This window comes from Sarcophilus harrisii, chromosome 2, assembly GCF_902635505.1.
Source record: "Sarcophilus harrisii chromosome 2, mSarHar1.11, whole genome shotgun sequence".
NCBI lineage: Eukaryota > Metazoa > Chordata > Mammalia > Dasyuromorphia > Dasyuridae > Sarcophilus > Sarcophilus harrisii.
Window position 1 is genome coordinate 356,119,382 of NC_045427.1, and position 12,262 is coordinate 356,131,643.

Here is a 12,262-nt window from a genome sequence, read left to right on the forward strand (position 1 = left end):
TGTGGTTCCTACACATTTTGAATGGTGGTAATAAGTGTGTCCTGTACCTATATTGACTTGAGGTCTTGTACCAAGAGTGTTGGATCCTTTTTCCCCACATCTATGGAGGTCTAGATATAACCATGTAAACCCATGTAAGTTACACCAAGGAGAAATTGGTTGCTAAAATAGAAATGATAGAAAACTTGAGATGCTGGGGTGGGATAGAAATAGCTACTGCATCTTAGTTCTCGAAAAGAGAAGATGAGGACAGGGAATAGACTTATCTACCCTTGTTTTAGAGAAAGCAGATTTTAAAGAATTCAAGGAAAAATATTCAGTATTCCATGGTCTAAAATCTTAGAGAATTCAACTTATGAGCTTTAAATTATGTACATTAAGAGTGGTCCTCCATTAATCATTCCACTCCACTTAAAAAAAAAAAAAACACTACCTCGATGTTGGGATGAATTTTTTTTAATGCTTGAATTTACTAAATTCACAGCTCTTATCCTACTCAACATGCATTTAACCAGACACACTCAAATCATTGAACATTTAGCACAAGGAAGTTTTGGCTTAACAGCAAAGATGTATAACAAGAATGCAGTAACACTTACGTTTCTCTGGACACAGTCCCCTCCTAATGCATGTGGTCAGGAGGTTATGATGATTTGTGAGGTCTAAAGGTACCCACTAAGTCTGAAAGCCCAAGATCAACCTTGCTGGGACTTTTTATTCCCCTAGGTCATCAAAAAGTTGTGCCAGGGAAACCAGGGTCAATCATATCCTAGGAGTAGCTTTGTATTATTTTAAGTAAAATCCCCTCATGGTCTGAGAAAGATGGAAAGAAGCTGCATCAGGGAAATGCCTATAATACCGGCTTCAAGGTCTGTTGAGAGAATAAATGATAAAATGTTTGTAAAGCACTTTTAAAACTTGAGATTACTATATAAATGCCAGCGCTAGCATTCCATGTGCCAAGGTTAATGGCCTGGACTTGTTTCATATTCCCCTTATCAGCTACATTAATTCTGTTTGACATCTTGGGAGGAGGCCTTTACCCTTGTACTCCCACCTTGGCAGGAATCTGGTACATAGACCTGGGTAGATTAATAATATGTAGTGTCCTGGGACAGCATGAACCCAAGGGGCCCCTTTCAATGAGAAATCATTTATGATGCTATATATAATGCAAATTAGAGGCAATATGACATTGCATTCATTCCTGTGCCTGACACATTCTGGCTATGTGATCACAGATAAATCACTTCTTACTACACTAGACTACTTTAAAGGCTCTCTAGGAATTCCTTAAATCACTGAAATCACAAGTTCAGTCCCTATCCCTATATAACACAGAGTTCCTTCAAATATGAAGTCATTCTGGGACAATAGCCCCCTTTTGACAATTGCTGCCTTTTGACCCTGAGAGTACCTTCTCCGTATGGATTCTTTGGATACCCTAAGAGTGAACAACATGCCCTATCTCTTTCTCTCCTGAGAGTGCAGGACTCTGCCTCTGCCTGCCCTACAGGTGCTTACTGAGTTCTGGTCCCACAGTCATACCCCCAAGGGTATGTTCTGCTATAGTTTCCTACTGGTGGAGAGGGATCAGGGGAGAAGGCCTTTCCCATGTCGGGATTTTGTGCATGGACTCTTTCCCCTCTCTCAGAGAAATCGGCATAGTGTAGAAAGAACCTGGATTTGAATTTGCTGCTATATGATTTGGGAAAACGACTTAACCTCATTGAGTCTGTTTCCTTCTCTGTAAAATGGGAGGAGGGGTGACCTGGATGATTTGAGAAATCTTAGTATTTCTGGTATCTTAGAGGAACAGAAGAACTCACATTTCTAGTGTGCTTCATGTCCACTCACTCTAGTCTTCTGCCTGGCCTTCAAGGTAGGGTGGGAGATCATGATGGACCTTACAAGTCAACCAATTCAATCATTTTGTTTTGCTGATGGGGAGACTGAACCTCAGAGTGGGAAAGGGGTGTGTTCAAAGTTACATGGAAAATCAGAGTAATGTTGGAGCTGGAATGGAGGTTCAAGACTTTCTCAGGATACAGCCTCAGAGCATTGAGTTTATTCCAGAAGTTCCTATGCCAAGGAGGAAGGGAGAAAATTGATAGATATCAAGAAGTCAGTTCAGAATAAAAATCCAAATGCAAATGAACTTAAGGGAGTCCACATTCTTTTCCTTCTGTACTCCTCCCACTGGCCTGGCTCCTCTGTTTGGGTTCATAGTCCTTACATTGCCAACTACAGGAAAGTTGGAGGTCAAACTCTAAATCCCCTCCCATCTCCCACCCCTCTATTACCAGACTACTGTCCCCCTCATCAATCCTTTAATCAAATGTAGAATATTGTCACCACATCCTCTCCATCTCAGGGAACTAATATCCTTTTGGAGCCTTTAAACAATGGTATATTGGAGCCTCGGGAGATCTGATTGTTAAATACACAATGTGAGCTTTTTATTCCTTGGAAAAAAGCAAATACTACAAATCAGGACTTGATTTATTATTTTGATGATAGTCTAGACTTAAGTGATGGTAAAAATAATAATGCAGATTAAACTTTAAGATGTATCCTTAGTACATTTTTTTCCAGAATGCCGATTGTTAAAACACATCATCATATCCTTACCTTTATGAGATAATGAGTTAAAATTTTCATTCTCTGAAACTATGTTGTTATCGATAAAATAAGGATAATTTCTAGTGTCTCCTTTAGCCCTAATGTTCTGTGTTCTAAGAAAGGTCACTTCTAGTTTTGACATTTTATGGTCTTGAATCTCTAGAGTCATTTCTCTATAGACATTCCGCATTTCTGTGATTCTAAAGGCTCTTCCAGTCCTTTCATTCTATAGTCTATAATTCGACAATATGGACCCTTTCACCTCGACTCCTCGGTGATTCTCTGATTCTCAAAAAATGACCTGGAGGTGATATCAACACTGGCTTGCTTTTGGTGCCCTCTGCTGGCGTAGGAGATCTGTTCCTCTGCTGACATTTCAGACTTCCCATTTCTGTGTTTACTTAGCAAATTTCCAAGTCCCTGTAACCTACCAAATTTCTGGTTTCTCTGGTATTCTACCAGATCTATGGTTCATTTTCTTATAGACAAATTCTCTCATGTCTCTAGAAGCATAGGGGTCAAAAATCAATGCAAGCTAGCAATACACTCCAGAGTGGCTCAAATCAGATTAAAATGTAATTAGGAAATAAATAGAATATAGATCATTTATATATGTGATTTTCTAGATTAATATGTGACTGGCAAAGAGCCTTATCTGCAGGTTAGTGGCCCCTTTTCTATTTGAATGGTATAAAACTCAAATAAAAACGGGTCACTTAACCATACATAAGATTCCCTGGTAGCTGTATTGACTTAGATTTAAAATGTGATGTCATCTATATTTTATTGTACTTTTACTTATTTTGTTAAATATTGTCCATTTATATTTTAATTTGGTTTCAGTGTTATAAGCCTTTTGACACATCTGCTATCAGGAAGAAGATCTTAACCAGTGACTAAAGTAAAATACATAGCAGGATAAAGGAAACAATTATACTGAAATAGTCATCAAAACAAAAACCAGCATAAAGGGAATCTTCACAGACACCAGGTTAGAAATCCCTTTTCTAGTAGCACACCACATCTCTAATCCATTGTTGACCTTAATCACCCATTTATCTTCTGCCCTATCAGATCTCCCATTCTTTTGCTGGCCTTCTAGAACTTCAGAGCCTGTGCTGGTCAATTCCTCTGTTGTCCTACTAGATCTCCTTATACTGACCCACTGTAGGGACTCTTTTTGCTGGTTTACTAAATTTTCATTTCCTCTGTTGACCTACTAGTCAGTCAGTCAACCAGCATTTATTAAGCACTTACTATGTACCAGGCATTGTGTTAGATACTGGGAATATAAAAAAAGAGGGGAAATAGTCCCTGCTCTCACACTTATATTTTAATAAAGATAACATGTAAATATATTAATACATATGTAACAACAACTACCCCGATCCTCACCACCTGAAGTCTAGGTATGTTACTTCTCTCCTTCTCCAGAGTTCTCCAGTACACTTAAGGGGGATTGGGGAATATCTAGATTTTCTGCCATTGGTTCCAGTTGTCACTGTGATCCTTTGGAGATCCCCTGCACCCCTGTTCTGTTTAACCACTAAGAATTGGAATAGCTTTTACAATGAAATATTTCCTTCAAAGGTATAATACAAACGAACTCCACATGTGGGAGGTATAAGCCTCCCATAGATCACATCAGTCTCTGGACTGGGGAAGGGCGTTGGGTTTATAGCTTAGCTCAGTTCCTATAGTTTGATGGTTCCACTTCCAAGTTCAAAACCACTATTTGGACTTGAGTCTCAGGCACTCTGGCTTCTCAAAATGTCCTTGCTGGACAAGCAGGAATCCTGAAATTCTGGCACCAAGGTCACCATGGCTCAAATTCCCAGGTCTGTTGGGGATTATTGCCTGTACCTGAAACAAAGCAGAACAGAATCTAAAACATATAAGCAGAACAGAATCTAAAACATCCCATAGACAATGAAATAATATCAATACTAAAATTACATGCACCATATGGTATAGCATCCAAATTCTTAAAGGTAAATTAATTAAAGAGGAGCAGTAAAACTGTAATGAAGGACCTCAACTTTCCCCACTCAGAGGCAGATAAATTTAATCACAAAGTAAGAAAGAAGTCAAGGAGATGAATAGAATCTTGGAAATGTTGAATATAATAGATCTTTGGAGAAAACTGGATGGGAATAGAAAAACATATCTCTTTTTTAGTTTTACATGGCACCTTCAAAAAAATGATCATGTATGAGGGTATAATAACCTCAAAATCAAATGCAGAAAGGCAGAAATACCATGTTAGACCATAATGTGATGAAAATGACATCCAATAAAAGGCTGTGAAAGCCAAGATAAAAAGTTTAGAAACTAATTTCATTCTAAAGAATGAATGGGGAAAAAAACAAATCATAGAAGCAATCAATTTTATTAAAGAAAATGACAATAATGAGACAAAATTAGTGAGATGCAATCAAAGCAGTACTTAGAGGTAAATTTATATTTCTAAATGCATGTCAATAAAATAGAGCAAATCAATGAATTGAGCACATAACAAAATAAGCTAGAAAAAGAACAAATTAAAAATAACTAATTAAACACAAAATGAACCTTTTGAAAACCAGATTAATAAAATTTAAAGTTTTTTAATGAACTAATAAAACTAGGTGGTTTTATAAAAAAATTTTAAAATTTTTTAGAATTACTGTTATGAAAAACAAAAAGGGTAAATGCACCACCATCAATGAAGACGAAATTAACACAATTATTAGGAGTTATTTTGTTCAATTATATGCCTGTTAAACTGATAATCTAAGTAAAATGGGTGAATAGTTACAAAAATATAAATTGTCCAGATTAACACAAGAGGAAATGGAGTACTTAAATAACCCTATCTTATAAAAAAGAAATTGAGCTCCCTAAGAAAAAAAATCCCTGGGACCAAATAGATTTTCAAGTGAATTCCACCAGTCTTTTAAAAAACATTTAATTCCAATCCTATAGGAACTAATTTGTTAGAAATAGGTAAAGAAATTCTGCTGAATTCCTTCTATGACACAAATGTGGTTTTGATCCCTAAATGAGGGAAAGCAAAAATAAAGAAAACTATAGACCAATTTCCTTTTTTTTTTTTTTAAACCAATTTCCTTAATGAAAAGCAATGAATAAATTTCAAATAAAAAACTAACAGGGAGATTACATCAATATATCACAAAGAGGATATCTTATGATCAGGTGGGATTTATACCAAGAATGCAAGGATGGTTCAATATAAGGAAAATTATTAGCATAATTGACCATATAAATAACAAAACCAAAAATCACATGATTCGATCAGTAGTTTCAACAAAAGTCTTTGACAAAATACAATACTCATTTCTATTAAAAACACCAGAAAGCATAGGAGTCAATACAGCTTTTCTGAAAAAAAGATAATTAAGTTGTATTTTTCTATAACCAGTAGCAAACATGATCTATAATGAGGATAACTTGAAGCCTTTCCAGTAAGATCAGGAGTGAAGTAAGGATGTCCATTATCACCACTATCATTCAGTGTTATACTGGAAATTCCATATGATGGTATGTTTAGAGGCTTTATCCACTACCTTATCCTGCCAAATTATCTTCAGAATCTTTTAAGACAATTCAAATAGAAGTGATTGAATTCCTGGTATACTGTTCAGGTTTCACGGGCATACAACAATGGGGTCAGCACAGTGGCTCCCTAGACCTTCAGTTTGGTAGTCATATTTAATACTACTTCTCTCCCACATTTTCCTTTGGACACAGATGTCCTTTCTTGAACTATACTACCGAGCATTCAAATTCTGCTGCAGACAGCACAATTCTGATGGACTGGTCACATTATTTGAATGCCAAATGTTTGCCTACCTGTATTAACTCACACAAAGCAAGTATTCACATGGTGGTCAGAAGAAGTGATACAAAGACAATCTCAAGGTCTCTCTGAAGAGTTTTATAATTAAAATGTTTGTGGCAGCCCTTTCTGTAGTGGCTAGAAACTGGAAATTGAATGGATGCCCATCAGTTGGAGAATGGCTGAATAAATTGTGGTATATGAATGTTATGGAATATTATTGTTCTATAAGAAATGCAGGATGATTTCAGAAAGGCCTGGAGACACTTATATGAATTGATGCTGAGTGAAATGAGCAGGATCAGGAGATCATTATGTATTTCAACAAACAATACTATATGATGATCAATTCTGATGGACATGGCCCTCTTCAACAATGAGATGAACCTAATCAGTTCCAATTGTTCAATAATGAAGAGAACCAGCTACATCCAGTGAAAGAACTCTGGGAAATGAGTGTGAACCACAACATAGCATTTCCATTCTCTCTGTTTTTGTTTGCTTATATTTTTTATTTCCTTCTCAGGTTAATTTTACCTTATTTCTAAGTCTGATTTTTCTTGTGCAGCAAAATAACTGTATGGACATGTATACATATATTGTATTTAACATATACTTTAACATATTTAACATGTATTAGTCTACCTGCCATCTGGGGGAGGGGGTGGGGGGAAAGAGGGGGAAAATTGGAACAAAAGGTTTTACTAGGGTCAATGCTGAAAAATTACCCGCATATATCTTTAAATAAAAAGCAATAAAAAAAACGTTTTGTAATTCGATGCAAGATATGGGAGACACTGACACAGGATTGCCCAATTTGACAGGTCTTCATCAGAGAAGATACTGTGCTCTATCTGCAAAGCAGAATTAAAATATCTCAAAAGAAAGAGGGTGCGAATTGAGAGAATCCATCCCAAATATTCACATGGACTATTTGTGCCCAACCTGCATTAAAGCATTCCAAGCCCTTCTTGATTTGATGAGTCACATACCATAACTTGACTCTAACATAATGATGTCATGTTGGTTTTCTCTGAGAATGAAGGACAGCAATCTACCAACATTTTGAGAATTCTAGAGAATCTCAACTCAATGAAATAGTTAACTGCAGCAAAGTTGTAGGATATAAAACAAACCCATATAAATCATCAGTCTTTCTATGTACTACCAACAAAAACCCAGCAGCAAGAGATAAATTCCACCTAAAGTAATTGCAGACAATATGAAATACTTGGGAGTTCACCTGCCAAGACAAACCCAGGGATTATATGAACACAATTACAAAACAGGACAACAAAAGGGAAAAAAAGATTTAAATATTTGGAGAAACATTATTTACTCCTGGGTAGACCAAGTCAATATAACAAAAATGACAAATCTACCTGTTAATTTACTTACTCAGTACTATACCAATCAAACTATCAAGTAATTACTGTATACACTTAGAAAAAATAGCAACAACAGGTCAAGAATATCAAGGGAATCAATGAAAGCTATGTTAAGGAAGGAAGCCTAGAAGTTTCATATTTCAACTATATTACAAAGTGATAATCATCAAAACAATGTAGTACTGGCTAAGAAATAGAGTAGTGAATCAATGGGACAGAGTTAAGTACATAACACACAGTTATGTAATCTAGTGTTTGATAAATCCAAAGATCCAAACTTTCAGGACAAGAACTTACTGCTTGACAAAAACTGCTGGGAAAACTGGAAAGCAGTCTGATAGAAATTAAATATAGTCTTCTTACATAATATATCAAAATAAAGTCAAAATAGATCAATGATTTAGACATGAGAGAAGACAGTATAAATTAAAGGGACCATGGAAAAATGGACCTGTTAGATCTATGGATAAGGAAAAAGCTTATGACCAAATATGTGATAGAGTTTTACAGGAAGTAAGCAATTTTGATTATATGAAATTAAAAATTTTTCACAAACAAAAATAATGCAATCAGAATGAAAAGAAAATAGGAAAATGGATAAAATTTTACAAGCAAATTTCTCTGGTAAAGGCTTCATTTCTCAAATATTTAAAGACAGGGCCAAATTTATATTTAAAAAATAATAGACATTCCCCTAGTTGATAAATGATCAAAGTATAGGAACAGGCAATTTTCAGAAGAAATCAAAGCTATCAATAGTCACATGAAAAAATGTTCAAAATTACTATTGATTAGAAAAATGTAAATTAAAATAATTTTGAGATACCACCTTATGCCGATCAGATTGACTAATATGACAGAGCAGGAAAAGGATAAATGCTGGAAGAAATGTGAAAAAAAACTAAGATACTAATGCATTATTGGTGTACTTATGAACTGGTCCATTCCAGAGAATAATTTTGAACTATTCCCAAAGTAGTATGTGCATACCCTTTTACCCAGATTATTAGGTCTGTACCCCAAAGAGATCAGAGAAAAGGGGAAAGGACTTGTTTGTATAAAAATATTTATAACAGCTCTCTTTGTGGTGGCAAAGAATTAGAAATCAAGGAGATACTCATCAAGGAGATACTGGGAAACTGCTGAACAAGCTGTGGTATATGATTGTGATGGAATAGTATTGTGCCACAAAAAAATGATGAGCAGGATGGTTTCAGATGATAAAATTTGGGAGATACCCTGTTTTTCAGAGTTTAGGTCCAGTAAGCCCTGAATTTGGCATAACAATAATCCTTTGCACCAGGAATGATCTCATCCTCTGGTGAAAGGTCTCTAAGGAATTTAGCTCCCCTTATTTTCCAGGGTTATCCATCATATGCTCACAATCCCTGTTCCTTGTCAGTGACAGGTACTGTGCTTGTCCCTTCATAGAACTCTGGTTCTGTGCCCACAGGGTGGTTACAACCCCTAAGATCTGAGACAATGACGGTACCCATTGGGACCCAAGAATACTTGTATTGTTTTGAGAAATGCTAATCATAGGGACTATCTTAATATCTAAAAATGATTGTGTTGTAGGACAACCTCTTTCATGTATATTAGTGGTTCCAGCACTAGCAGCATTAAGCCTTAATTAGGAGATGGGACTTCTGTTTGCAAATGCCACTTTCCACACTCAGAAATTAATGAAAGCTTTTGTTTGTTTCTGACTTTTCAGTCTCCAACTTGCCTTACATAGCTCTGGCCACCCACAAGTTGGAGGCCAGTCCCAGATCTGGTTGACATTAATTGGTGTCAGAAGTAGGATTTAACAGAGAACAGGGCCAAATGCAGTTTTTAGTACCAGTAGGGATAAAGTAGAGTGGGTAGACTGGAGATTTATTCTATGAAGTCTGACTCCACGTGAGTCTACCACTTTTTTTCTGCTCAAATCCTCCAGCTCACCTTTGATTGAACCTGGCTTTCTTTGTGAGAAATGTTCTAGGATCTTTTTTCTTGATCCAAATCACTCTAAGAGCTATTTTTTTTTCTGTTTGTTTTTCTGTACATGAATTAGTAACTTTTTGTGTGCATGTGATTTTAAAAATTTTTTATTTTTATTTGCTACATATATAAATATCTACATAAGAATGTGGATGTGCTTTTATGTACATTTGGAACCAATTAAAATTAACATTTTAATTATGAACTTTTTTTGTCTTATCATTTTGATTGTGTCTCCATGTTTATGAATGTCTATGTCCTATTTGTGCTGTGAGCTAGATTATATTACCTTGATAGATTTAAAATGCAGCCAATTAGAAAAGCCTCTAAGGGCTTTTGTTAGAAAGAACGGCGGGAAAGAGTTATTAGCTTTACTAAGTCCCACTTTAGATTTCCATGGGACATTAGGTTATAAGAAAATAAGAAAAGCCTATAACACATTTTTCCCCCCTCCAACCTCAACACTGGACAAGTTGGGACTACAGAAATAAAAGTTTTATAATTAAAGTTGTAGAACCGATAAAAAATGTTTTAGCAGAATCTGGAGGGTCTGGAGTTAATCATTAAGAAATTTGGCAATTAGGGACAGCTAGGCAGCGCAGTAGATAGAGCACCAGACCTGAAGTCAGGAGGACCTGAGTTCAAAAGAGAAGGAGGAGGAGGAGGAGAAAGAGGGAGGAAGAGGAGGAGGGGAAGAAGGAGGAGGAGGGGAAAGAGGGGAAGGAGAGAAAGGAGGAGAGGGAGAAGGAGGAGGAGAAAAGAGAGGAGAGGGAGGAGGGGAGGAGAGGGAGGAGGAGGAAAAGGAGAAGGGGGAGAATGGAGAGAGGGGGAAAGGGAAGAAGAGGAGGGGAAGGAGGAGAGGGAGGGGGAGGAGGAGATAGATAAGATATTGGAAAAAGGAAAGTACCCCAGAAAATACTGAAGAACTTTCACCACAACTCTGATTATTCAACATGCCCCTTTCCCTTCCTCAGACTCATGGGTATATATCTGAGAAGTGAAGATTGCTTACAAGACCATTACAACCCAAGTCTCTTAATCACTCTTATCTCAGATGAGATTAAGTAAAGAGAATGCTGGAGAATTGCTTAAAAATAAATAAAAATAAGAAATAAAAACCAACAACCTAGAATTCTGCCCTATCTGGTAGAAAGGGGGAAGCAGCAGCCACAGAGAGACCCCACACATACTACCCCCAACAACTGCCCACTCCCAGCACCTGCACCTGGAGGAGAGGGGAGGGTCAGGCCACATGGCCAGCATTCCCTGAGCCCTGCCACCTGGAATTGCCACCAATAGGAAGATCCTGTAATCAACCACCCCCACCTCTAGGCAGTGTACTCTGCTACACACCCCAAAGCCCAATCAGTCAGATTGGGCAATCAATGGCAAACATGGGCTGCCACCTGGGAGAATCCAGGTGTGGCAGTACAAGGTGGAGAGTCAGCCAGCCTCTGCCCTTGGTAAGCCCACCTTTCTGTGTTCTAGTTGCAGAAAGAAACATATTAGCTGTGTAATTTATGGTAGGTCATTTATCTCTGTTGCCCCAGTTTCCTGATTTGTAAAGAGAAAAATAAAAAATAATCTTATTGTGAGATCAAAATGATATAATGATTATAAAGTACTTAACACAGTGATTGGAAATGCTAAGCACCTAAATGCTAAGCTAATTTCTCTAATTGAATGTAAATTGTTCCATTTTTGTTAACTTTAAAGTGGTTTAAAAATACCAAAGATAATAAAATCAATGATTTTTATGTATGATAATTTGGAAATACAATTGATGTCACCTGAAATTTGTTGTTTGTATTATTATTTACTTTTAAATTGTATTTTATTTCTAAATTTATATTTTGAAATTTGAGAGACCATTGTAAAACAAAATACTGCTAGACAAAACTTCCTTTTTTAAAAATTATTATACACAAATTAAATGTCTTAATTAAATATTTAACAGTTTTAAAATATCCAATTTTAAAGACATATTTAGTTATAAAACAATTTTTTATAATAGATTTTCATTTGAAAAAAAAATCTTGGCTATTAAGTAAGTTTATTTAAGGTGATTTAAAGATGTAGCTTCAACATATTAATGATGAGTCACCATCAGGTATTTCTTGTATGTCTGAAGCCCAGAATGTGGATAATTTTAATTTATAAGTAAAGTACCAATGAAATTTTAGGGAAACATCAGGAAAGAAGCAAGACCTAAGTTGTAATTAATGAAATTTTGTTACATTTTGTCCAAGCCTGTCCTTGGTACTATCTTCCTGCTTCTATTTTTCTATTGTGCTATTTCCTTTCTGGAAAAGGAAAATTCTCCACCTGGTTAACCCTTTCCTTTTAATATTCTCTGACTACATGATTGGCTGTCAGATATAGCTCATGTCTGGAATCAAACAAAGCTAAAGGAGTTTTTCCCTCTATTACA